The following is a 25,718-nucleotide window of genomic DNA, read 5'->3' on the forward strand; positions in this document are numbered from 1 at the left end:
ACTGCCCCTGGGAAAATGGAATGTCAAGAATCTTCAGAGCCCATTTATTACCAAATTTCTCTGCCCTTTTCAAAGACTGCAGGGAAGGAGCTGCTAATGAATGCCCCCTGGGCCCTGGCCTAGCTGAATTACTTTGGCTCTCCCCCTGCCCCATCTGCTTTTTACTTTTTACATCTCACCTGCAAAAGCAGGCCTAGTCACATAGACAGGAAGGAGACATAAGGGGAGAAAGAACTGAAGAACAAAAGCTCTTCTTATAAAAACAAAAATGGGGGAATATAATATAATATAAAGCTTCTCCCCCACCCTTTATGCTGCAGTCATTTCCCCACCTCCCAACTTATAAACTAGCATGTCAGTCTGTGAACATCCTAGCTAGCTATTGGTTCATCAGTCATCCTGCTAGTATTCTTCTCTGTTATTGGTCCTTGTTAGCCTGTGGAATTTTACTGCTTAAGAATAGCTCCCCTGCCATTCTCTCTCTCTCTTTCTCTCTTGCACTGTCTGTCTGTCTCTCTCTCTCCTCTCTCTCTCTCTCTCTCTCTCTCTCTCTCCTCGTTGCTTTCATGCTCTCTCCTCCTGGCTTTCACTCTCTCTCTTGTGCACTCTTTCTCTCTCTTTTCCTCTCATTTTCTCTCTTAGCCTGCAGGGAGACACTCTGCCTGTTTGCTTAATAAACTCTCTTATGTGAGTTTCTGCGTTGTTCTGGGTTCTTACAATCTCCAAGTAGAAGTCACTCATATATAAAAAGCCAAGAATTACAACATCTGATCAGATCTTTGGTTCAATCAGGGATAGATATTGATATAGTAATAGAGGAAAAGATAACTTTCCTTAACTTTCTTCTGTTTTTTCTTTGATAATATATGGATCCTTATAGGAACTTTGCTTTGTGAGGCTATTAATTCTATAATTAGTGAATTGAACACAAATTTTGCAGCTGAAGAGGCAAACAATTCTCATGCACAGATTACTTAACCATACAAAGCCTTATTTTTAACATCTGTCAATGTGTATAACAAGTACAGAGTAAATACTTAAAATGTTCCTATTAATATTGATAATGTACAAAGCAACCATTTCATAGAATCTTCTAGATAATTGAATCTTAATGAGTGTGAGCATTTTAGGCTTTATTTCAGTGCTGGGCTAATAACTTATGTGGCTATGTTCTACAATGCCATTGGTCATTTCATAAGACTGATTCATGTTTTTTCTTGAGCACAAAATCATGGTGCTTCACATGGGGAAAAAAGTCAGAGTCCTTCAGTGGACTTCATTGGGTGATACTGTCAACACACAGTTATAGCCTATTTCCCAAAAGATGGTCACAGCCAAGGATTCTGGATAAAACATTGCTGGAAAACAAGGATTGAGCCCAACCTTGAAAAAAAGCCATTATTAGAATTCCCATCATGCTAGGGATTTACTAGCTTTTCTTACATTATTGGGAAATGTGCATTCTCTTTCCTTATCTATGAGATAACTTCCTTTCTGTAGGATTTGGTTAAAAAGTTATGCATTTTCTAAAATTTTCTCTGACCTCCTTCACACATGTCTTCAAGACTGAGTTGTAACTCAACTCTCAGAATTATACTCTATATTTTGTTGAATGACATTTTTCACATTTAACAAGGCAAGCTTAGTAGACCCCTGAGAGTAAGTCATTTTAGTATTATCTACATGTATGTATGTTTACAAATACTTAATAGAGAAAGAACAAATAAAAGCATTGAAACTACTTTTTTCAGTCTTCATAAGAGCACATAGCAATTATCTCTGAAAAGGCATCTTGGTTTTCTCTCTGAATAACAAAGAGAAGGACTAGCACTCTTTCTGTAAATGTAAATGAAAGAAAAGATTAAATTGTTGAGCAAAATGTCAAATGAATGAAAATTGCTGAACAGTTATCAGAATATAGAGAGTGAATCTGATGTGTTTTCAACTAATTCTAAAATCCAATGTAGAGGAAATATTTTTTTTTGCCTTTCTTGTGCAGAAAAAGAAACTGAGTTTTAAAGAGAATAAGTAAATTGTTGAATATCAAACTTGGTCTTTCATGGAACTGATAATCAAAAGTCTGAGTGCATGTATGAACCCAATTTTCAGACATTCTCGTCAGGAAATGTCTAGGCATACCCTTTCCTCTTCTCCCCATTGACAAACAAGGAAGGGGATACGATGGAGCTAAGAGTGAAGAGATACTTTGATTCCTGACTCTGTAATGATTAATAACCAATGGAAAGCCATTTTTTAAATTAAATTTCAGAGTCAGTATGAGTCTACCTGGAATTATAAGATACCACTTAATGTGTTCATAAGGTATCTGAAAACAAAACTAACAAGCTGATAAAGCTTTGTTAATTAATGTAGTACTGCAATTGTTAATTTCATGAGTCAACTTGGCTGGAATTCAGTGCCCAAATATGGGGTCAAACATTATTCTGGATATTTCTTTGAAGGGCATTTTGGACGAGGTTAACATTTACCTCAGTGGATTTGAATAAATTTCCCTCTCTGATCTGGGTGGGTTTCTTCTAATCTGTTGAAAACTTAGAAAGAACAAAGGACTGACCTCACCCAAGCAAGAGGAAATTCTGCCAGGAGATGGATATTAGATGGATTTCGAACTGCAGATTTTGGACTTGCCATGTTTCAAAATGGCATGCACCAGTTTTTTCATGTATCTCTGTCTCTATCTCTGTATACACACACACACACGCGTGCACACACATGCACGCACGCACACACACACACACACACATCTTTTTCTCTGGATAGTCTTCATCAATGCTGATATGAATGCATTTACTTTAATTCCAACAAATTATTATCAAATACTTATTGTGTACTATGCCATTTAGGCTGATATAAAAAATAAGTAAATATCATTTTTAAGTCATTGTCATGGGGGGGAAAAGTCAAAGTCCCCCCACGATTATCCCTCATTCTGGTTTCTGTTAACAGCTTTCAGACTTTTTCACTTTGTAAAGATTAATACCACAAGATCCAGGATCCTGAGCTATCTCTTGTGCTCCTACATCCATATGTTTATAAGTAATTACTTTCAAAATAAGTCCTCCATGAATGATTTGTTTTACACTTGTGATCTATTTCAAGTGAGTATCTGACTGATACCCAGGTCATTGTAGGTCTCATAGGGTGACACTGAGCTGAGACCAACACACTAAGTAGCAGCTAGCTATATAAAAATATTTGTATGCAATCCAGGTACAAAGGAGAGCAAAGGCTTTCATCCTGGATACAGGAATAAACATGAAGATTGAAGAGGAAAAAGTTTGATGTGACTAGGGTTGTGAGTGATAGAAAAAATATGGCAGCCTTGACACATGCGCCAGCCAGAGCAAATCAGGGTGAACCCATAAAATGCTATAGGGTCGAGATGTAGAGCAACATGAAGAATTTGAATTTTGTTTTCTTCTTTTGCAGGAGAAGACCTTTGGAGTGGGTTGATGGATGGCCCTCTGACAGATATGGTCACACCAAATTTCTGATGCTTGTTTATACTATCTTATTTAGAAAATGAACTTTGTTGATGTCATTGCATTAAGGGTCTTTAGATCAGATGACCCTGCATTCTCTAGGCAGGGTCCAAATACAATGACAGGTGTCTTTATGAGATAAAGGGAGAAGATTTGAGATACACACAGAGGGGAGACAATGGAGAAAGTGAAAGTAAGCTGAAGAGGGAAGCAGAGATTGGAGTGAGGTGGCCACTGGTCAAGAATCCCAAGGACTGCCTGCAGCCACAGAAGCTGGAAGAAGCAAGGATGGAGTCATTCTAGAAGTATTTGGACTCCCACTGGAATCTTGCCAGACTTCTGGCTTCCAGAACTGTGGCTGATTTAATTTGTCATATTTTGAGACACTTAGTTTGGGATATGTTACTCAGTCTTGGGAAATTAAAACAATCTCAAAGAAACCTCTGCCTAACTCATGCTGCAGATTAACCACTACCTTGTTCCAGCACTGGCTCTTTATTTATTTCCCTCGACCATCTTTTGCTTCCGTCATTTGATATGGATGCCTACCAGGGAACCCTGTGTTTATCCCTACCCTGTTTACACAGCTCTGCTTATAATTGTATTTATGCAATGATGCAATTCAGCATTATACAAATTAGTGAAGTAGGAACATGCTTGCTACTTTCATGAAATTATGAATAGTTGCAGAGAGACTGAAAATTCCTTTAAAACTCTGTGAGAAAATCACACTAGGATTTCTTATTCCAAGGATTAAAAGGTGCCTGGTTTAGTCAAGAGAAGAGCAGAGCATAAAAAGGAATATAAAAAAGATGCCAGATGAAGTTTCAAGCTTCTGAGCTCCAAATTCCCACAAGGGTCTGTGTAGGTATTGACCATAGTACAAGAATAAGAGATCATTTGAGAAAAGAAATCGTCTCTGAGATCCAGTCTTATGGAATAAACCTGGAGCAGTTTTGCTTCTGATAGGATCTAGACCTACATCCAAGAGCCTATCAACTCTTATCTTCTAAAATCTAGAGACTTTGTTTCAGTTGACAAAGTTCTGAGAGTCAAGCTCTTCGTTCTTACTTTTATCCTGCAGAAGTCTACAAAACGAAGCACTCCAACCAAAAAATGGAAAACAAACAACAACAAAGTCCTCAATGTTTCTTTGAAAATGGAGATGAATATTTTAAAATGATAGAAAAAACTGACTCTAAAATATTAGTATCTAATTATATGTTCATAAGAAAACTGTTACAGAAATCCATTTTAAATTTTTAACTATATTTTATATATTTATTTTTGGAAGTGTTTTGCATCCTGACTCCTTAATTTAAAAAACTTAGATGGAAACATCATATTCTAAGAAAAATCTTGAATCTACAATACAAAACTGGTGAATTGATGTATATTCATAAGTTCTAAGGTAAAAATGTGCATGCAAGCACATTTATAGAACATTTTTGTTGAATTGATCAATACTGGCTCTTATCAGATTAGAAGGCCTATCCTCCACCAGGTGTAAGAAGCTGTTTGGGTTCCAGACACGTAGCCCTCTTCAAAAGCACCGCATGTTTTTTGTGGTTCACCCTCCCAACCCGCTACCTCCTGCCTGCCTCAAAAGGCACTGGTTGCCCCTTTCCTGCTGTAGCATAGTACCGACTACACTGACTTGTGAGCAGTAAGTTGTGACAATAGACTTGTAGCTTTAACTGACTTGGGTATTGGATGTTCAACTCTTCAGCTCAGTCATTTCCTACTTGATTGTGGTCAGTGAGGTCTTCTTTATCTCTTTTGTCATCCACTTGACAAAAGATGGTTCAAGGTCAGCAAGAGACCAGGCTACTGAACAAAAGATGGGATCTAGTTGGCAAATAACTGACTTGAGTTAGACAAAATGAAGGCCTCTAAAATAATAAAGCAGAATTTCTTGATTTGCTCACAAACTGAATCAGTATGTCACTACTACAAGAAAGAATTAAAGTAATAAAAGGGGGTGCAAATAGATATTTATGCTTTCCCACTTGAAGATTTTCAAAGAAAAATAATTGTGCCTATTTAGTAATTACAACTTTGTTGAGTACTTTTCCCTTTGACAGGCATGATGAACTTAAATAACATAGGAATATTTATTTTATCATCCTACAAACCCTGACCATGTCCTGGATAAGTCTGGGCTAATGAATCACAGAAACCCAGTTGGAATTTCACCTCCTGGTCACAGTACAAGGTACCTAGTACATAGTGTGTGCAGCTACCTATGCTAAGCACTTTCCATGTAGATTCCTTTCATTCCTCACTACATCCTTATGAAGTAGGAATGTTCATTGCAATCACTTTCCATGAAGAGCACAGAGGCATAAAAAATAATTATTTCACACATCTTATAAATGGCAAAGTTTTAACTTGAACCCAGCAATATTCCAGAGTCTACGTTTACATGTTTGATCTCTTTCCTTCAGGGTTCTATTTTTGTTATTATCGTTATGTTCTCTGAGCCTCAGTGTCTTAGTCTGTTTGAGTTGCTGTAATAAGATACCATAAACTGGGTGACTTGTAAATGACAATAACCTGTTTCTCATGGTTCAGAAGCCTGGAAAATCCAAGATCGAGCGCTGGTCGACTGAGGGTGAGGTGACCCACTTCTGGGTTCATGGCATCTTTTTCTTGCATTCTCCTATGGTCAAAGAGGCAAGGCAGATCTCTGCATCCTCGAAAAGAGCCTTAGCCCCAATCACGAGGACTCCACCTTCAAGATCTGTTATGGATCTTCAATGTCCCACAAAGGCTTATGTTGCTTAAAGGGTTGGTCACTAGCCTATGAGAAGTGAGGTCTATGGGGAGAAGTTAGGTCACTGGAGGCTGCTCTCCGAGCAGATTTGAGACACTGGTTTCTTCCCCTCTCTTTCTCTTTTGCTTCCCAGCAGCCTAGAGATGAACAGCATTTTTCCACCACACATTTCCTGCTGTGATATACTCCTTCACCATACCCCAGAAAGCAATAAAGCCAAATTACTATAGTTGGTACCTCTGAGACCATGAGTCAAGATAAACCTTTGCTCCTTGTGAGTTGTTTATCTCAGGCGTTTGTTATAGTCATAGATAGCTGACTAGCACAATACCTAATCATCTCATGAAGACTTAACCTCCAAAAACCGTCACTTTGTGGGTGTTTCAACATGTTAATTTTGGGGGGACGCAGACATTCATGTCATAACAGTTTTGTCAAACATAAGTTGTAATAATGAGAACTTTTGAGCTGATTATGTATACTTGTAAAGCAAAGAAACAAACTAAACAAACTTGTCTTCTTTTAAGATGGGATTTGGAAAGCTCAGAAAACTATGCTAAGTGATGGAGTTCAAGGGATATCAAGCAATGTCCACTGTCACAGGCTAGATTTTTATATGCCCATTGGGTTTAGTCCTATGGTATGGAATTAGTACATGCTAAAGAAATACTTAATACATGCTCAATCCAATGTAAAAATGTGCTGGTCCTCCCAAGTCAGGAATTTAGATGCCATTTTCATCCTTATATATTAATATATTCTAATGTTTGCTCAAAATAGCTTTGTAACCTCACCACATATATGCAAATTTATTAAAAATAGGGACTCTAAGTCAATCTTCAGCTACTTCTGACATTTATGTTGTCATAATATTTATCTTATCCCTTTAGATTTTAATAGATTTATTATCTTTTTTATCTTAAAATAAATTTAGTAACATAAAATTAAGATATACTCTGTCCATTTGAATGAAACATTCTATAATTCTAAGACTTTCTGATCTGGTCACTTATTCTTATTTTTGAACTTATATATACATATATGTACACAAACACACACACACACATATATATATATATACTTATATGTATACATATTTATAAGTATATATATTTGAAGTTTAGATATATGTATATACAGTAAACACTTTATATGATCTAAATATATGAAGTTCATATATATATTTAAATATACATAATATTTACTTTTTAGTCCTAAGGAAAAATTAAGGCATGAAAAGAAAACCTTTAAGTTATAGCAGTTGGAGAGAGAGCTTTACAAAGCAACTAAATGGATAATTTAGTACAAACCTTAAACTGAAAAGTAGATATCGTAATATCATCTATTTAAAGAATTGTAGAGAAATGAAAATAACACTCAAAAAAACCCTTCAAAAGCACTTTGGAAAATAAATGCACATTTAAATACCAACAAAATATTCTTTATTCAAAACCATGTTAATAGCTAAATGTCCATAATAGATGAGACTTGGTGAGTTTAAGGAATATTCAAGGCACATGGCTCTCTGCCATTCATTCTTTCATTCTTCATTCATCAACACTTACTGAACCACACACCACTTATCATTAATCCATGAGATGATGCCAGTTTTGTTTTGTTTTGCCAGGACCAGGAGTCTAAGTGTGCCTCTGCCACATGTGATACTTAGTACAGAGGTTATCGCTGTGAATGGTGCTTAGCCTGCTGGTTTTATTAGGGATTCAAGTTGGATAAATCACTGGAATTCTTCATGTTTCCCTGCAGGTCTCCACCATTGTGTCCTCCTCAGGTGCAGTGTATTCTTCCCTCTTGACTCTGGACTTGGCCATGTGACTCCTTTGTTCAGTGGTTTCAAGGTGGGTTAATAGTGTACCAGTTCTGAGTATAGATATTAAGAGGTTTTATATGCTTCTACTCTCTCTCTTCCTTACGCCTCTGCCATGACCTTGACAGTAGTTTTCTCTGTCACTTTTGTTCTTCAACCTGGACCTTCAAATGTCTACCTGAAGTAGAGCCAGGCAATGCCAAACTTCAGGCATACACGACCCCCAGACACCCCCTAGCCCCTAGCACATACTGAGTTGGACCACCCTTCCCTGAGACTCAGATTAGTGAGAATAAATGATTGTGATATTTAACACCAAGTTTGGATGTCTTTTGTGACCCAGAATTTCAGTGGCAATGGCTGAGTGGCCATTTCTTAGCCTAATCCTTCTGACCTCTTTCCGTTCCCACACTTCTGCCTCCTCACTAGTGCAGACTTGCTTGATGGGTGAGTTTGGAAGAAGAAATTGGAGGTGCATGGTCTAAGTCATTATTTCCCTCCATTATTTTGGGGTGTGAGTTACCTTCAGGGATTTTCTGTTGTACTTGTTGTTGTGCAGGTTTTTAGGGAGGAATGCATGCACACACGCATGAATCGTGCACAGACAGACACTTTCCAAGTAAGGTCGTCATGCTGAACGGGTAAGTTACTTAAATTTAGCTGCCCTTTTAGAAAGCCTAGAGGACCACAAAAATAAGACATCTTCATCAACATCAGCTTTATCTGCAATAAAGATGTTATTTTTAGCCTCAAATGCATTACTTTATCTTACTTCTCAAAAACATTTTTTTTCAGAACTGAAGAACATCAGAGGGATGCCAACACTAGAGTCTCCTCACACTCCTCAAATGGGCAGCCTGGGCCAGAGTAGGGGCCAATGCATGCAGCATGCTGAGTTGTAAAGGCTCTTCTTCCATGGCACTGGTGATGGCAGTGACTGGACAGGAGACCAGGTGTTGCCTTCACTTCACTGAGGGCCCTTGACATGGATAGAACGTGATTGACATATGAACGTATTGATTAATGTACATATGTGTGTATGATAAAACATACAAAGCATTTGATGTGTGATTTACAAATGTGAAGTCATTAATACCTATAATAACACTATATAATAATGTCTGTCTTAGATGATTCAGTTTGTGACAAGAAGATGTCACAAACTGGGTGACTAATAAACAAGAATGTATTTCTCGTGGTTCTGCAGGCTGGAAATTCCAAGATCAAAGTGCTGACTGAATCATACCTGTTTATAGTGCGTTCTCTAGTTCATACACGACTGCCCTTTTACTGTGTTCCTGCAGAAGGGGAACTCTGGTTTCTTCAGCCGTGGTAAGGACAGTAGTCCCATTCATGAGGACTCTACCCTCATAACCTAGTCACTTTCTGAAGGCCCACCTCTTAAGATCTTCACATTGGGGATTAAGTTGCAGCATGTAAATTTTGAGGGACATAATAATTCAGTCCATACCTATGTTATCATGATCTATAATGTTACTGTATCATGATATTATGCCCAAGATTATTTTTTCCCTTTGGATTTTAACTGCTATCATTTGACACTGGTTTAGGCCTTTGAGTACAGGAGATTTTTAATTTAGTTGTTTTCTGCAGTTTAGGACAACTTTGTGCAAAGATAAGCAGTTTGCTTTGTCAAAGCAACAGAATGTGTATAAAAGTCACTAGGCAATGGAGACTTGGACCTTGTTAAGAAACATGAAGGTGTGGGGAGCAGGGCCAGCAAAATCGCAGATACGAGAAATGATGATGAACTGGAAATCTTGAAATTCAAAATTACCTTGGTGGATATGATCTCAGTAGACAACTTCAGGCACACTAACCTCAGCAAAGGTGAGACTGCAGTAAAGTCGTGTCCTACATACTCAATTTATGGAAGCCACAGGCAGCTGTCAGCCCTCAATCACAAACTATGGAAGCAGGTTACTGTAGAAGTCCAGTGGCACGCTGCCCTCAGCAGTGGTCATAGCAGATGCCACGTGGAGCCTCAGTCATAAATGCCAGCTATGTAACAATCAGGCTCAGCAGAGGAGTGGACCAAGAAGCTGCAGTTCGATCTTGAGCTGTGCAGATGTAAATTTCCAGGTCAGAGCTGGCAAAAGCAAACACTCCACCATAGCATGAAAGGTCTTCTAGGCCTCAGATATTTGATGATAACATTTACACACCGAACATATTCTCTACATTGAAGTTTTAGGTAATGAGTTGTTTACATACTAGGCCGAAGTATTGGGGCCTTGGTTTAAATTAGTAGTGCAGATGCAGGCAGGTAATGCAAGATCAGGTGGTCAGAAGTTCTTTTAGGGACAGCGACTAATCTTGGATTCATGGCACTTCTCTAAGGGGAGGTGGATTTATGGTGCAGCTAATAAAGCACAGACACTCTTCCAAGTCTCTCTGAGATTCCCAGTGTGCAATTTCAAGTCAGATTTTTTGTAAAACTGGTAAAAGTAAGATATTTCAGTCATAATCTATGTGTCCCCTACTTATTTGGACTCTGACCATCCATTTCTCTTTCCCAATGGATGGTGGTGGAGGGTAGGGGGTATTGCCATGCACAGAAAATAGGCCTCATGCCTGTAGATTGCAGTCACTATGAACAGGCACAGTGCTGTCAATCTTTCTGGAATAGGCCTGGATTTCAGGAACACTATCCCTCCCCTATTCTCTGTGTATACTCTGCAAAAGCATAAACAGAGGTCCTGGGTCAAAGTTCAGAACTGATTTTCTAATTGACATTAAATCTTATTTTTGTGTGTGTCAGAAGTTGAGGCAAATAGTATAAAATTCAGATCCCATAAACACTGACTTAGACCCTCTCCACAAGTTCATCTCTGCCAGATGGCCTCAGGTTAGCTTTGGATTAAATAAATTCTTGTGATGGAAAAAGTTTGTGTAGGAAACAATTCCACAGGAAGAGGCAGGGGGAGACGGCAGAGTGCCAAAGGATTCAAAGTGTCTGAAGAGGAAAGAATGGATGTGACATTACTGAAAAATAGTCCCTGCATATAAAACTGCCTTCAAGGCCAAAGTAGAAAATAAGAGGGACAGATACAGACTCGGGCATAGCATCGTGATATTTATCTTATAAAAGAAAAAAAAATGTATTTCAAATGACCTGGTGACCTAGCCTACCAATACTGCAGATTTCAAAACTTTGCCTGCCCTCTCTGCTGAACAGTGCTATGTTAGCACTGTGAATTCTTTTTGGGCCCTTCAAGAAAGAAAGGAAATATAGGATGTTTCCTAGGTCTAAAACAGAGAAGTAAGAAAAGAAGGAGGAAAGAAGTAGGGAGAGAGGAAGACAACAGAGGAAAAGAGAGAAAGAAAGACTGAGGGACAGAGACAGAGATCCTTACACTTGCTGTAAAGGAATCCTGATGGACATAGTCAAATGAGAAGGTGGAAGTGTGAAATTTAGACCAGAATTTTCTAGAACTTTAATGTGCAGACAAATAAATTTTATTTTAAGCATCAATTTCTTTGCTTCACTTTCAAAGTTAATTCCTTAACTTACAAAATTATTTAACTTTTTTTTTTAGTTTTAGATTTTAATTTCTTCCTGAAATTATGGGACACATTTAAAATTAAATTTGGGAACATCTTCATATCTTTGGCATTTCAAGTATCTCAATAACATTCAATCTCATTGTAGAATCACTAATAAGATATATTGCACAACATGGATGTTTGTACATAGAGATGGGAAAATTGAATATAAATTGAATTTTTAATTTTAGCTTCTGATCATGATGGAATGAAGTAGACCAGAATTATACTCTTGCAATATGAAACTAAAAGAAGTGGACAAAATGTGTGAAATAACTATTTTAATTCATTGAAAAACATGAAGCAAAAAGCTGATCTCCGGAGTGAGGGGAGGTAACAACGTAAGACCCAGGACCACTCGTTCCCTGATTTTGACTAGAGCAACTGCTAAGTGAGATGCACCCAGAGGAAGCTGGCCAGAGACCAGCAGACCTGCTAATCTGAGAGGCCATTCTGGATATACTGAATAGCAGGAAAGGGAAATGTTAGTTACCTCATATGATCAGTACACATTTTATACATGGATCAAATTATCACACTGTTTCTCACAAATATGTACAATGACTACCATTTACTCAAAAATTGTAAAAATTCAGGGTTAAGAAGATGGGAATGTTAACTACCCTAATTTGATCATTATTCATTGTGTACATGTATCAATTATCACACTCTACTCCCTAAGCATGTACAATTAAATTAGTAATAATTAATAAAATTTTTTTAAAAATAAGGATTGTGAGACTGAGTGCCTCAGAGAAAGGAGATCCAGGCCTCTGAGATCGTGGCTGAACACAGTCTGCTTCCACATTTGCAGGTGGCTCGTGAGGGCCCAGGTAGAGAATCTGAGTTAATTTTGTGCAGTGTTCTGCTCCTGTACCTAGTGAAGCCCCATAAGGCCAGATAAGAAATGCTCCCACAGAAGCTGCAGTGGAGAGCAGCTGCAAGCCACATGATTCTCAGAGGACAAAGCCGAGCAGGGTCAGGGCTCTCCCCAGGAGACACCAGGCCAATACACAGAGCAGTCAGCTCAGCAGAGACAACAGGAGGCTTGTCCCTAGGGTGGGACTGAATGTTTATGAGAGCGCACGTTATTGCAGGCAACACCCTCACCTCAGAAAGACACTTAAAAAACAGTTCTTTGAAGTTCTTGAAGGAACACAAGAATTATCACCCTACCCGAGAGACGAAGCCCAATAACTCCGGGAAGGAAATAGAAAACCTAGCAATCAAGAATGGAACACACCAAAAAATACTGGCCAATGAAACTCAGGGAAATGTGATCCACTGGGGGAAAAATATAATTCTAGTGGAAACAGAACTTGAAATGCCCTAAACAACTGGTAGGTCCTGACAAGGAGCAGTTCAGACAGTAATGAAGGAAGGATCAGTGAACAGGAAGACATGGCAGCAGAAAGGAGAGGAAACGAACCCAAGAAATCAATATCATAGAGATAAAGATACATAGATACAGATAATTTTGTAATAAAATTCTTTTTAATAATATTGTGATTTTTGTGTCATATCGATTTTAAATTTTATATTTTAGTTATATGTAAATTATAATCCATTCATATAAAATGTAAGAAAAGAACAAATATAATTAAAATATAAAATAGAACCATACTTACATAAACTCTTATGTATATATTATATGTGATATATATTTGATGTGACATTTGCATATAATGAAACTGTCTTCAGACATTTAATATGCATAATATGCTCTTTTTATGTTTACTATTATGAATATATAATAAAATATTAGAAACTTGCCCTATGATTTTACTGCCTTTCATTTTACTATTAAATTTGCTTATTTCTCCAGTGTTACATACCAATCACTATTTTTTGGTAATATATAGTATAGTATACCTTCTTTTTCCATTTTAAATCTTTTCCTTCATAACTAATGATATAAAATGATACTATTATCTATTTATAGACCTCTCTTTATTACTCCTAAACTTTATTAAGATTTAAAAAATTATATTGTTTTATTTGTTTTTGATTTTGTGCTGTCAAAACTTATCTATCATATATTAAAAATATTTCTTAATTCTGTGTATTACCTTTTCTTTTTATGATAACCCATCCACATTTTTTTAAAATTGGGAATGACCAATCAATTCCAATGTGCCGTCTCAAAAGCTGGGAATGAAATGCTATCAGTAAGCAGTAGAGGTAGACTTTCAAAGGAACTGGACTGATTCTGGGGTTTTTGCTCTTCCTTTCTAGGCCATGAAGCCATGTAGCTCTAGAGAAGTCACTTAGCTTCTCTGGCCTCCTCCTGTGAAGAATAGGACTGCAATGTGCATCTCATAGGAATCCAGGGAGGTAGCAAAGGTGAGCTAGGAAGCACTGAACACATGGCAAGTGTTGTGAAATGTGTTCCCTCTTTAAAACACGAATGAACTTGAAAAATGTTGTTCCAGGCACTTCTAGCTTTTAGGGTCTGTGTTGAAAAATCTGCTGATATCCATATTGGTTTCCTCCTGAATGTAATTTGATTTTTTCTCTCACAGCCTTTAAAATTCTATCTTTATTTTGTATGTTAGTGAGCTTGCTATTACCCTGTGTACCATCCAATCCTGTGAGTCTGAAGTTTCTGTTAGGATGACCTGATGCCTCCTTCTCCCCCATCTACATTGGAAGGACCTGATGACAAATGTATTAGAAATAAAAAGTGGAGCTACTTTTCAAAATCTCTGCATCCTTTCAGTTTTCCCACTTGGGGAAGGAAAAGTCCTTTAGTAGAAGCAGATAATTGCATTTGTTATAAAGCATTTCATATTGTTGGGACTTGGAAAATGATATTTCAAATGATATTTCACTTGGGTGTGCTGGTTACCTGAAAGGGTCTGGGCAGGAGGGGCTTTCTCTGATACTCCACTGGCTTCCTGGCTTTCTACACACTGAGTTCTACAGAAGTTACTCAGGCATAAATCCCTAGAGGCTCATCAACTGAGGAGGGAGATTCATGCACAGCACAGGAAGGAAGACCAGAATTATCACCAGGCCAGGGTCCAGATGAACTTTGTCACAGGCTGTCACCTCTTCTTCAGGCCTGTGTTCATCTCCTCTAAAAACAATTTCCTCTCTCTCTAAATGTCCTGCCCCTGACTCCTCTCCCCTCTCCCCCATGAAGAAGATAAGCTTCTCCATCTTACAGGATCATCCAGCCTCACTGTCCTGTGAAGCTGCCAGGCACAACCTAAATTCATGTTCCTTTACTCTCCTTCATCTGTCTATTGTCAGTTTCCTTCCTAGACTCAAATGCTCACACCTTCAGAGGGTGGAGGAAAGTTCCCCTCTCCCCTACAACATTAACCGGCACACAAAAGGATCCCTTATGTATGCGTTCACATTACCTAAGCCAGTAAGTTTCTCTGAAGCTGAAAGTTTTCCATAATCCAGGAAGCACCAAGCCCAAGCAGGAAAAAAAAGAGATGCTAAGCAGTTCCAGGAGACATAAAACAGTAAAATGGAAAGGGATAGTGGAATAATTTATTCCCCCAATTTAAAAAAAAAAAGTATTCTTGGGAGGGAGGAAGAAAAAATTCTTTCTTTTAGATGGTCCCATAAAAATGTAATTTATATTTCTCTTTGAAAACTTCAGGTTTTCCAAGCCAAAGGTTGCAACATGTGGTCACAGACATTTACTATACAAATAAACACATTAATCTCAAAGGAACTATGGATTTGCTTTTTTTTTTTTTTTTTTTTTTTGTATGAGTGCCAACCTCAGGATGTGCTTTCATTGCTTGATTTTAAGGAAAACAGGATATTAAAATTGGGTGAGATGAGGCTTGGGGCTTGCAGTTTTCCAAAATATGCCTCATAAATTCAGGTGACAGTCATCATTCTCATCAGCTTTCTGTTAGATGATTCCATGAATTGCTATACTATATGTCCCTGAGCTTTCAAAAGTAGGACTGCATCTTGGTTAAGCTGGGGACAGATCTCCTAAGAAGGATAAGTCTTCCTGATACCAGCTCGTTGAGGAGATTGTTGTTTCTCATACTGGAAACCAGAACTAAGAAAAGGCTTTGCATGTAGTTATGACTTTTGGTCTTGATGAGGAAGGAGATGGCAGGAGCAGGGCAAGGGTCTTAAGAGGGGTGCTAATTCCGTCGAAATGCTGAATGACTGGGAAGTCACCCTCACGTTTGACCATCAGGCAAGGAAGGTAAAGGAAGGAAGGGAACTCTGGGAGTCTCAAAAGTTTGTGCCTTTAATTAGATTATTTATGTTCCATCACAGTGACACCAGAGTGACACATAGCCAAGTCCAAAGACTTCAGGATAAGGGACCAGGGAACAGTCAATCTTGACTTCTTGGTGCAGTGCTATTCCTTCCAGGTAAGGTTGTCTTTCCTATGATTTCCTTTTCTCCCTTTGGTCAGAGTTAGGTTTTCTAACATTTTTTTTTCTTCCTAGCAAGGGGAATTTCATTATCGTCCATTAGTTGTCAATAAGTAAACCCTCAATTCAGAATCCAATTTTTTTTTCTTTTAGAATCACACAAGGAAAGTCACTAACATTGACAAAAGCAGAGTGACACTTATTCAGATGTGAGGCTTCAGCATGGATAGAATAAGGGAGTCATAGTTAGCAGGTGAATGTGCTTGAGAAACAATATGCGTACCCTGTGAGGAGGCCCTGGAATGCTGAATGAACAGGTAGTGAGGCGACAGATGTGTCTTCCAAGGGCAGTGGCTTCTATGGTGGGACAGGGCCAGAGAAGACAGGAAGTACACTCATGTGTCACACCTGAGTGAAAAATCCAAGGACGTTGACTCTGGAACAATTTTGGCATGTATTGAAACACAGCCCCCTCCAGAATTCCACTACACCTTAGCCTGGCCTCCTTTTCCCACTCTATAAATTGGGTTTGAAAACAATACCTTAGAGCTATTATATAAATCAACTAAACCAAAGTCATCAAATTACAGGCCATGGCCAAATTTAGCCACTGCCTTTTACTTTTAAATCAAGTGTTATTGGAATATGGGCATGACCAAGGTTTTATGTTCCATCTGTGATGATTTCATGCTGTAATGGTGGAGTTGAGTAGTTGTTTCATAGACCACTTGTCTTGAAAAGCACAAAATAGTTATTATTTGACTCCTCACAGAAAAGCTTTGCTAATCCTTGAACTAATGCATTCAAACCATCAGGTGAAAGTGCACAGCACATGGGTGCTGCTCATTTGAGCATCACATTTTTTATTTGAATATTACTGTTCCAACCTCAGGATAGAGAATTTGTTCTATATTTCCCAGCTGATCAAAGCAAATGATTTTGTGTACATTGTGACTTAAATTCTGACTCCTGAATCACAGAGAATTTGAGTACTTGCTACCCATTTGCTTGATCCACAGGTTGTTTAAACATATGGGCTCCTACTTTTCTCTGCTCCTGTCTAATAAAAAGCACCTAGTTCCTACTGTTTTCCAATCTAGGGAACAATTCTAGATCATGCATTGACATTCAGGACAAAATTTCTTCCGTCAGCACAAGGTCTAAATTTGAAGTCAGTTTAAAAAGACTTTTTTCTTCATCTTGTATTTTATCTTTGGATCTTTTGTTTCCAAATATAAACAAACCTCCCCTCCAGTCAATTAGAGCAAGAATCACACCATGTACATTCATCCCATCTATCTAGGGACTCACTCTGGTCTTGCTAAGGCTTTCCAAATTCTAAACACGTCTCAAGCAGGAAGCACTCCCAGGAGTATGGCACTCAGGGTTCGTCTGGATTTTAATTTTACTCAGGGCTTCCCAAAAAGGCAGAACCAACAGATCTATATTTATATCTCTATCTATAATCATCTATCTCTCACCATATGTATATGTGCACATATGGAGAGAGAGAGAGGAGCAGTAATTTATTAGGGGAATTGGCTCACTCAATTATGGAGGCTAAGTAATTTCATGGCAATCCATCTGTGAACTGAGAAACCAGTGAAGCTGGTAGATTGGGTCAGTCCAAATCTAAAGGTCTCAACTTCAAGAAAGCAGATGGTATTAATCTCAGTCCAAGGCTGAAGGCCCCCAAACCCAATAGACTGCTGAAGTGAGGCCTGGAGCCCCAGAGCTGGAGAACCTGGACTTCTGATATCCTAGATCAAGAGGAAAATGGTGTCTGGGCTCAGGAAGAGAGACAATATTCTTCTTCCTTCCACCCTCTGTTTATTTGAGCCCCAGAAGAGTGCATGATGCTTACCCAGATTGAGGGTGGTTCTTTCCCTTCAGTTCACCAATCCACACACCAGTCTCCCTCAGGAAGACATCCAAGACAGTCCAGTCATTCTAATTAAGTGCCAAGGGAAACCTGAGTTTCTCTTTCAGCAGAAAAGGGATGTGCTCAGTGCCTACTGAATCATTAAGAATAATTAACAAGATCGAATAATACTTTATCAGATGTCTGAGTGTCTTTATTCTAGCCAAATGGACACCCAAATCAACCATGACAGCAATTGCATGAAGTCAAATGTAGTTTTACTTCACCCAACTCTTAAAACAATTAGTCTGTGGGCAGGTTTCCTTGGCTGGAGTTCATGTAGAAATTTCCTTGGGACATACTAATTTTGTTGTATTCTTCAAATATTAGTAGCCCTACATGGGGATAAGAGCATAATAAGTACCATAGAAAGGAAGAAATGCTTGACAGATCTTCTAATTCCTATCCTCTTTTCTTCATCCCACTCTGTCCCCTTTCTCCTTTTACTTATGAACCAAATGACTAGTAATTTCCCCAAGGACATATTGAGTAATCACAGGAAATCCATTTTGCTTGAGGCATGTACTTTCTCCTACCTAGTGAAGGGGTCGTGTGACAGGAGAACTTGATTCACCCTGAACCTCACTCTGAAGAAGTTCAGAGAAAACAAAAGCCATGGAAAGTCTTCAAATACAGAAGCCAACTCCTCATGTCATGAATAAGCTGGGGCTGGTAAATTACCAGACTGCCATAAGTCAGTGGTGGACTCAGAAATGTAGAAGTCATCATTCTCACACTGCATTCTTTATGAATGGTTAAAAAATAATTATCCCACCATGCTTTATACAAAAAGTTAATTAATGAGTTGCATTTGGGATAACTTTCATGAACAAAGCTATATCTTATACAGATTAAATTTATTTCTGTGAGTCAATGTTTTATTCAAGAATAATAGGTATAAAGCATCAACTAAATGGATAAATATAAGGAATACCAGTAGAGCATAGGAAGGGAACAGGGAAAGGGAGAAGGAAAGGAGATATACCAGGGACTGAGATGGAGAAAATCATATTCCATGCATGTATGATTATGTAGAAATGAACTTCACTATTATATATAATTTAATGTACTAATAAGAACATTAAAAAAGAAATAATATTCATTGGCTCCACAAATACTTATAGGAAGTTAACTGAGAACCAGGGTACAAGTACATGGGAGAAAAAAAGAGAAAAAGAACTTACCCTTGTGAATCTTAGATTTCATGCATAAAAACCATAAGATGAACAAATACAATGTGCAATAGTTCTGATAGGAAAAAAGTGATCTGTTGAAAAGCAAAGCTGGGAAGGAAAAGGCAATTGTTTGATTAAAGATCAACTCAGATTAAATATGGCTGTACGATGGTCTGAATGTGTATGTTCTGCCCAAATTCATATGTTAAAATCCATTTCCCAATGTGATGGCGTTAGGCTATAGGACTGTTGGGGGATGATTGGGTCATAAGGGTGAGCTCTCTAGTATGACTTTGGAGCTCCATAAAAATAGTCCCAAACTACCCTGCCTCATCCGCCACATGGAGACAAAATAAGATGGCACTACGTATGAGCTAAGAACAGATTTCTACCAGGCAGTAGATGAAGTAGGGCAAGCAAGCAGGGTCCCATGAGCTGGTGATCTGGACTTCAAAACTATGAAGAGTGAGTTTGTGTTGTTTATAAGGTACCTAGTTCATGATATTTTGTTATAGTAGCCTCAATGGATGAACACAGATGATCATAAATATGTGGGAGATGCTTCAGTGAAAGCTTACAGGAATAGAGCAAAAAATTGGTGTAGCTTTGTTGAACAGATTCCCAGGTCAGAGAAGCACCACAGAAAGAGTCCTGAGGCAAGAAGCCTCCTGTACTTGGGGCTAGGCTAAGAGGTCAGTGTGGTCAGATTAGAGTGAATGAGAGCGTGACTTCACAGGATACAAGTGGAATGATATGGGGAGCAGGCACATAGTGTCCCTAGGAGCCATTGTTAGTTGGATTTTCTTTTGCGTGAAATGGAAGTCATTAAATGATTTGTGAAAGTACTGAGTGGTCTCACTCAAGTTGGCTGTTGCTTTTAAACAGATTTATGGAAGAGTCAAATGTAGAACAAAGTGTCACTCATTGGGAGAAGAAAAAATAAAGCAAACTGAAGTGACTTGAGAAGACTTTCCAAAATCTGCCTCCCACTTACCTTTCCATCCCTGTGAATTTTTGCTGGCCATGTCACCTTCACACTTGCCTCAGGAACCGATTGCTATCCTATCAGTTGCTTCTATCAGGAGTTGCTTCTCCATCTTCTCAGCAAGACCAACACTTATACAACTTAATAAACAAATGATTGATAAAATAATGAGTGGCATGCCTTATCCCATGACACTGATGTTCTTGGCCTCTATGGTATGACTTCATGGACACCTCCCCTCTTGACACCCTTGACTGGGAGACTCATGCAACCAGGGAGGACTTGCCTGAGCATTAATCTGTTTTGCAAAGGCATAAAAACCAGAGATCCTACATGAAAGTGCTGTTTGTGTTACAAGCACATAACATTTCCTGAAAAATCCTGAGCATCTTTGATGAGTTCTCTATTTTTTTTGGTACCCCGAGAGTCTTCTAATTTTTTATTTGACATTGGTTTCTGAGGTCCCATATTCAATTCCATTAAAGGCAGTTAGTAAATTCCTAGAAAAAGGAACCAGAGGGGAAAAAGTGTATGAAGATGCATCACCTGATAGCTCACAGAGGTCCTCTGCACTGAGCCATTACCTAAAACCTGTGCAAATGTCCCTTTGTCCCTCTGTTTCAATCAAGCCATCTTTACCCAAACTACGTAATAGTTTTTGTGAAAATTTTAAGTACTGCAAGGTCATGAGGCCACAGAAGAGCAGGACTAAAATTGCATGAGGAGTGGAGGGGAAAAAAAAAAAAGAAATAAAAGGTTATTTTATTTGTTAAAGGTCAGTCTATTTGGGCCTCACACATTGATTTTCTTAGCTGTTACAGTTAAACAAGTCTCAAAAATAAATGTATTATAGGCAATGGTATGTTTGCAGCCATCGAGCTGAGCTTTAATTCCAGAATGCAATCAATAAGCCTTTGTGTTTCCATAACAGAACATGAGCAGAAAATCTGTGATTGGGGCACATGTGTCTGTACTGTTGCTGATATTTCAGGCCAATGACTGCTTTGAAAAATGATACCCTGCTTCTAATCAATAACTCATAAGCCACAATTTACTTTTTCTTTACTTTGAACTATAACCAAAGGAGGCAAACATTACTGTAATTTCCACTTAAAACATGGGTAAGTGTTGATTGTGTGTATGTGCGTTTATGTGTAAGTGTGGTCCAAAGAACAAAACAACCAATGAAGGCAGTAGTCTCTGATGTTGGGAATGGCAAAGACTCATAAAACCGTGCTGAGACAAGTTCTGCTGAAGAAATCCTGCAACACACATTAAGATGGTTAATTCCCTCTTGGTTTTGACTCAATTCCATTTTGCCTAAATATCTAATGGAAAAATCCCTTGTTTGTGAGAGGGGATATCATAGGCCATGATGTTATTGTAGCATGATTTATGGTAGGGTAAAAGAAGCAAGCCAACCTCCTGACAATCACATGGTGTGTCTCCTGGACTGGGTTGGACACAACCCATATTAATACCATGGGAAAATGATGAGGGAAAAAAAGAAAGGGAAATTGTACACTTGGTGTTTAAAATATTCAGAGAGTTATAGATGGTAAAAATGTGGGACATCAATAAACTAAACTGAATTCAGGATGGTTTTAAGTATATGGCAGACTTTTACTCATCACTGTACATTTTCCAAATATATTACAGATATCATTATTCTTGAAATGAAAATTTCTCCAATAGAACTTGATCTCTTAAAATAGTGTACTGCCATCAAATAAGAAACTGTAGGGAAAATTGTGATAAGATTTACTTTCTAAGCATTTAATGTGGATAATTTCTCATACTTAAAACAAATTTATAAGTCAAAGGGCAAACTGGAGGTAAAAAGGGAATAAAACGTTATCTTTATTAATATTTAATGTATTTTTTTTTCCATTGCTTGGACTTGAACCCAGGGCCTTGCATATTCTAGGCAACATTCTATCACTGGACAATCTCATTTTTAAGAGCACCCTTTCTTAATATATGAAAGGCAATAAAACAACAGACATGTCAGTAGAGGAATCAAATCTAAACTTTTCACAAAATAAAATACAAATGAACAATAAATACAGGCAATTTACAAAATCGTTAGAAATTAAATGCTTACTAAACAAAAATATCTGGTAGGATGTATCTATACAATTACTGATTATATTTTTAAGTACAGTACTCAGGGTCAAAAGAGGAGTCTATGCCATTTTCTGGCTTATATTAACTGGTCAGGCCATTCTGTCACCTGCTCTTCTGCAGACAGGTACTGTGTTTGATAGGGCCTAGTAGGACATCAGTGATGTTTCCAAATGGTAAAAGACCTTTGGGTGGTGATACAGCCTTGTTTCAGAATCCCAAAGGTCTCATTTTAATTTTCTTACTGAAGTTTGTTATAAACTTCATACAACATATTTTCTGACATCTCTAACACTATAATGTCTACTAGCTCACACGACCCACATAGAAGGGTTGCTTATGCTACAGACTGGACCTGCTGCAGAGCCTTCTTCTGCTCTGGCACTACTAAGGGCTGGAAGCCCTCCAGTCACTAGGCAAATGGGGTTGTCACACCCTTCCCAATTGTGGACTTGCTGCCTCATGAACACAAATAAGCATATCAGACATCCTGCTTTCTTTCCCATAGCAGCGTTATAAGGTGCAAAGATGTGTTTCTTTAGAGTGGATATTTCAATATGCCCCAGGCCAATATAGCCCTAAGATCTTTACTAATATAGCAGAACCCTGAATCATTATTGGGTTTATCTCCTGCCATCTGGAGGGTGTGAACCCTACCAAGGCCTACCATACATGTGTCATTTGTTGTGTATCCAGTTTAGAAATTATAGGAACTGAAATTGAATCAATTTTCTGAGTAGACAATGCATTGCAGAAGATAATGAAAGGTTGAGGAATATTAATCACCAAATTGAAAGAAAGTGTGAAAGTAGGAAATCTCCTTGAAGACATGTGCATATGTCTTCTTTACTACAACCAAAGAGTAGATTCAGTTGAGTGTCAGGTCTAGGACTTAGTTTTACAGGTAACAGAGTTCTTGACAAAATTTAATTCTTTCACCACAGATGTCTGATAGACCAAGACCAAGGACAGAATGAGAATCAGAGTGGGCACGGACAGATTATACTCAGAAACACTGGAACTCTTCTCTTGAACACCCTGGGCTTGCAGAAACAGTCATGTCTTTGCATTAGGACCTGGCATTTCCCACTTACTTATATAACATGAGGACTCTGCTTGGGAAAATAGTACAACATCCCTAGAGATTTACCTGCACTTTCTCACCTGGCCATCAGACCCATTGAGTAGACCTGGATGCTAGGTAATCTGATCTGAGAACTCACAAGCATTCTAAGTACAGAAGAGGATTAATCAACCTCTGTGGTTAAGCATCATTACATTTAGACACTGGCTTTCATGCTCAGAAAGGTTGAAATGTGAAATAGAATTAGGTCCTGGTTTGCATCTTAGATTCTAAGTTGCTGAGCTAATAATATATGTAATAATTGCATAAGATAATAGCATATATCACTCTTGGAAGTATAAATAGAATAGTTTGAAACTTTGCAGCCTTTTTGCTGAGTTTCTTGTCATGTTTCGTGATAGAATGCATTTTAGTTTATGGAAAGTCCATGTCATAAATAATTGATTATGAAATTTCTAAGGGATTTGAGAAAGTACTGTTAAATTCAGTAAACAACTGTACTTCTGGAAAGCAATCATGTATTAGTTTTATCTCTAACCATAAAGAGTTTACAGTAAATGCTAAAATAATGTAAAACAGGTGGGAAAAGAAATTTAGATGGTGTCCATATGGAATCACATTTACCGCACTTTGAATTATTTTTCATTTTACTTGTGATTGTTTGTCTTACACCTGGGTGCTTCATATGTTTTTCATATTTCTTAATGAATTCCAGTACCCAGAAAAATACATATAAATTGGAAATGCTTTCATTGAGTTTATTGTCATTCAACATACACTCACTATAGAACTCAAGACTCAAGCTTGGAGACATCCATTTATTCACAAAATGTGCACTGGGTTCCTACTGTACACCAAGTACCTTGCCAGGTACTCCATAGGCAGTTTGATTAAATCATGATTTCTGCTCTCCTGGGACTGAAATTTTGCAAGTAAAAATGGACTTAAATACTCTGAAATTGATAAATACAAAAATGTAAACTACTTGGTGCAAAAGATGTTCTATGAAGACTGGCTTTTGGTAAAGTTCTGAGCTTCCTGGTTAAAATAATTAGACTCCTACTTCATGACATGCATTGTGAGACTCACATTACAAATAATGCCAAATGCATGATATGTCTTAATGTAATTATGGCATTCAGAGTCATATCTTTACTAAAACTCTTTAAGAATCTCTTATACTCTGTGGAGTTCAGTGTCCCATTTCTTTTCATGTTTTGCACAAATATTTGGTCAACTAACCCTGCGTGGTCTACACCCTGGGAATATCTCAATGGACAAGGTGGTTTCACCCTCTATTTGGAAAGTATTGCTTCTCTTTCAAGATCCATCCTAACTCTATGTAAGCTCTCATATAATGCCTTCAGAGATTTCTCTTGAAAGAATAAATCACTCCTCTCTCTTTGCTCCTGATTCTCATGTTCATTTTCAAAGAGGAAAGGGAGATAGGAAAATAATTAACTGGAATATGGCAAGATTTCTCAATTCTCAGTGTAAGCTCAATACATGGATTTCAGTTTTCCCTGTTGGAGGAATGCTAAGTTATATATTGATTTATCTTTTGTGGTGAAGGGGATGGAGCCCAGGGCCTTCTGCATGTGAGGCAAATACTATACCAACTGAGCTACATCCCCATCCCTAACTTATTTTAATAATCATTTTTACAGTTTTGAAGATGACCTCAAAGCCTCTCAGAGTCCATAGATCTGATGGTTACTAGGCTATGTGCACATTCAAGTATCAAGTATTTACAGAAAACATAAAATGTCTAGTATGTACTCAACACTTTAATGATGTTCATATTTCCAGATTACTATAATTATTATTGAAATATGTTGACAGTGCTGAGTAAGCATATGCTTGTCCCACAGATTTTTATTCAGTTCCTAACTCATGTAGTGCAGGACACTAAGCCTCAATAATTTCATTTACAAAATAGTAACTATGGTATTTAATTTCACTGATGTATGTTAAAGTTTAAATGGCATAAGACAAATGAAAATCTTAAAATAGTGCCTGGCATATAGAAAGTACTCGCCAAATGTTGACATTCATTTTATTATTCTTTTAAGGAAGGTAAGCATCTAATTTCCATGCAGTGAACCAAAATAAAATGTTTGCTTCCTAGAATTTATAAAGATGTTGCTATTCCTTGCCAGACCCTATGATTTTCTTTTAATTTTATATTCTATCTTCTGTTAAATACTTTTTTCTGGGTTGAAAACACACAATTATAATGGAAGTTGAAGCTGATTATAATGATAATTATTATTTTGTAGGAAAGGTAATATTGTTAAGTGAAATTGCACAATCTTCCAAATATTAAATATTAGAATAACAAGGCTTATTAGATCAATGACAAGGAGAAAACAACATTAAACTACATGTTCATCATAT

The sequence above is a fragment of the Sciurus vulgaris genome, assembly GCF_902686455.1.
Source record: "Sciurus vulgaris genome assembly, chromosome: 9".
Taxonomy (NCBI): Eukaryota; Metazoa; Chordata; class Mammalia; order Rodentia; family Sciuridae; genus Sciurus; species Sciurus vulgaris.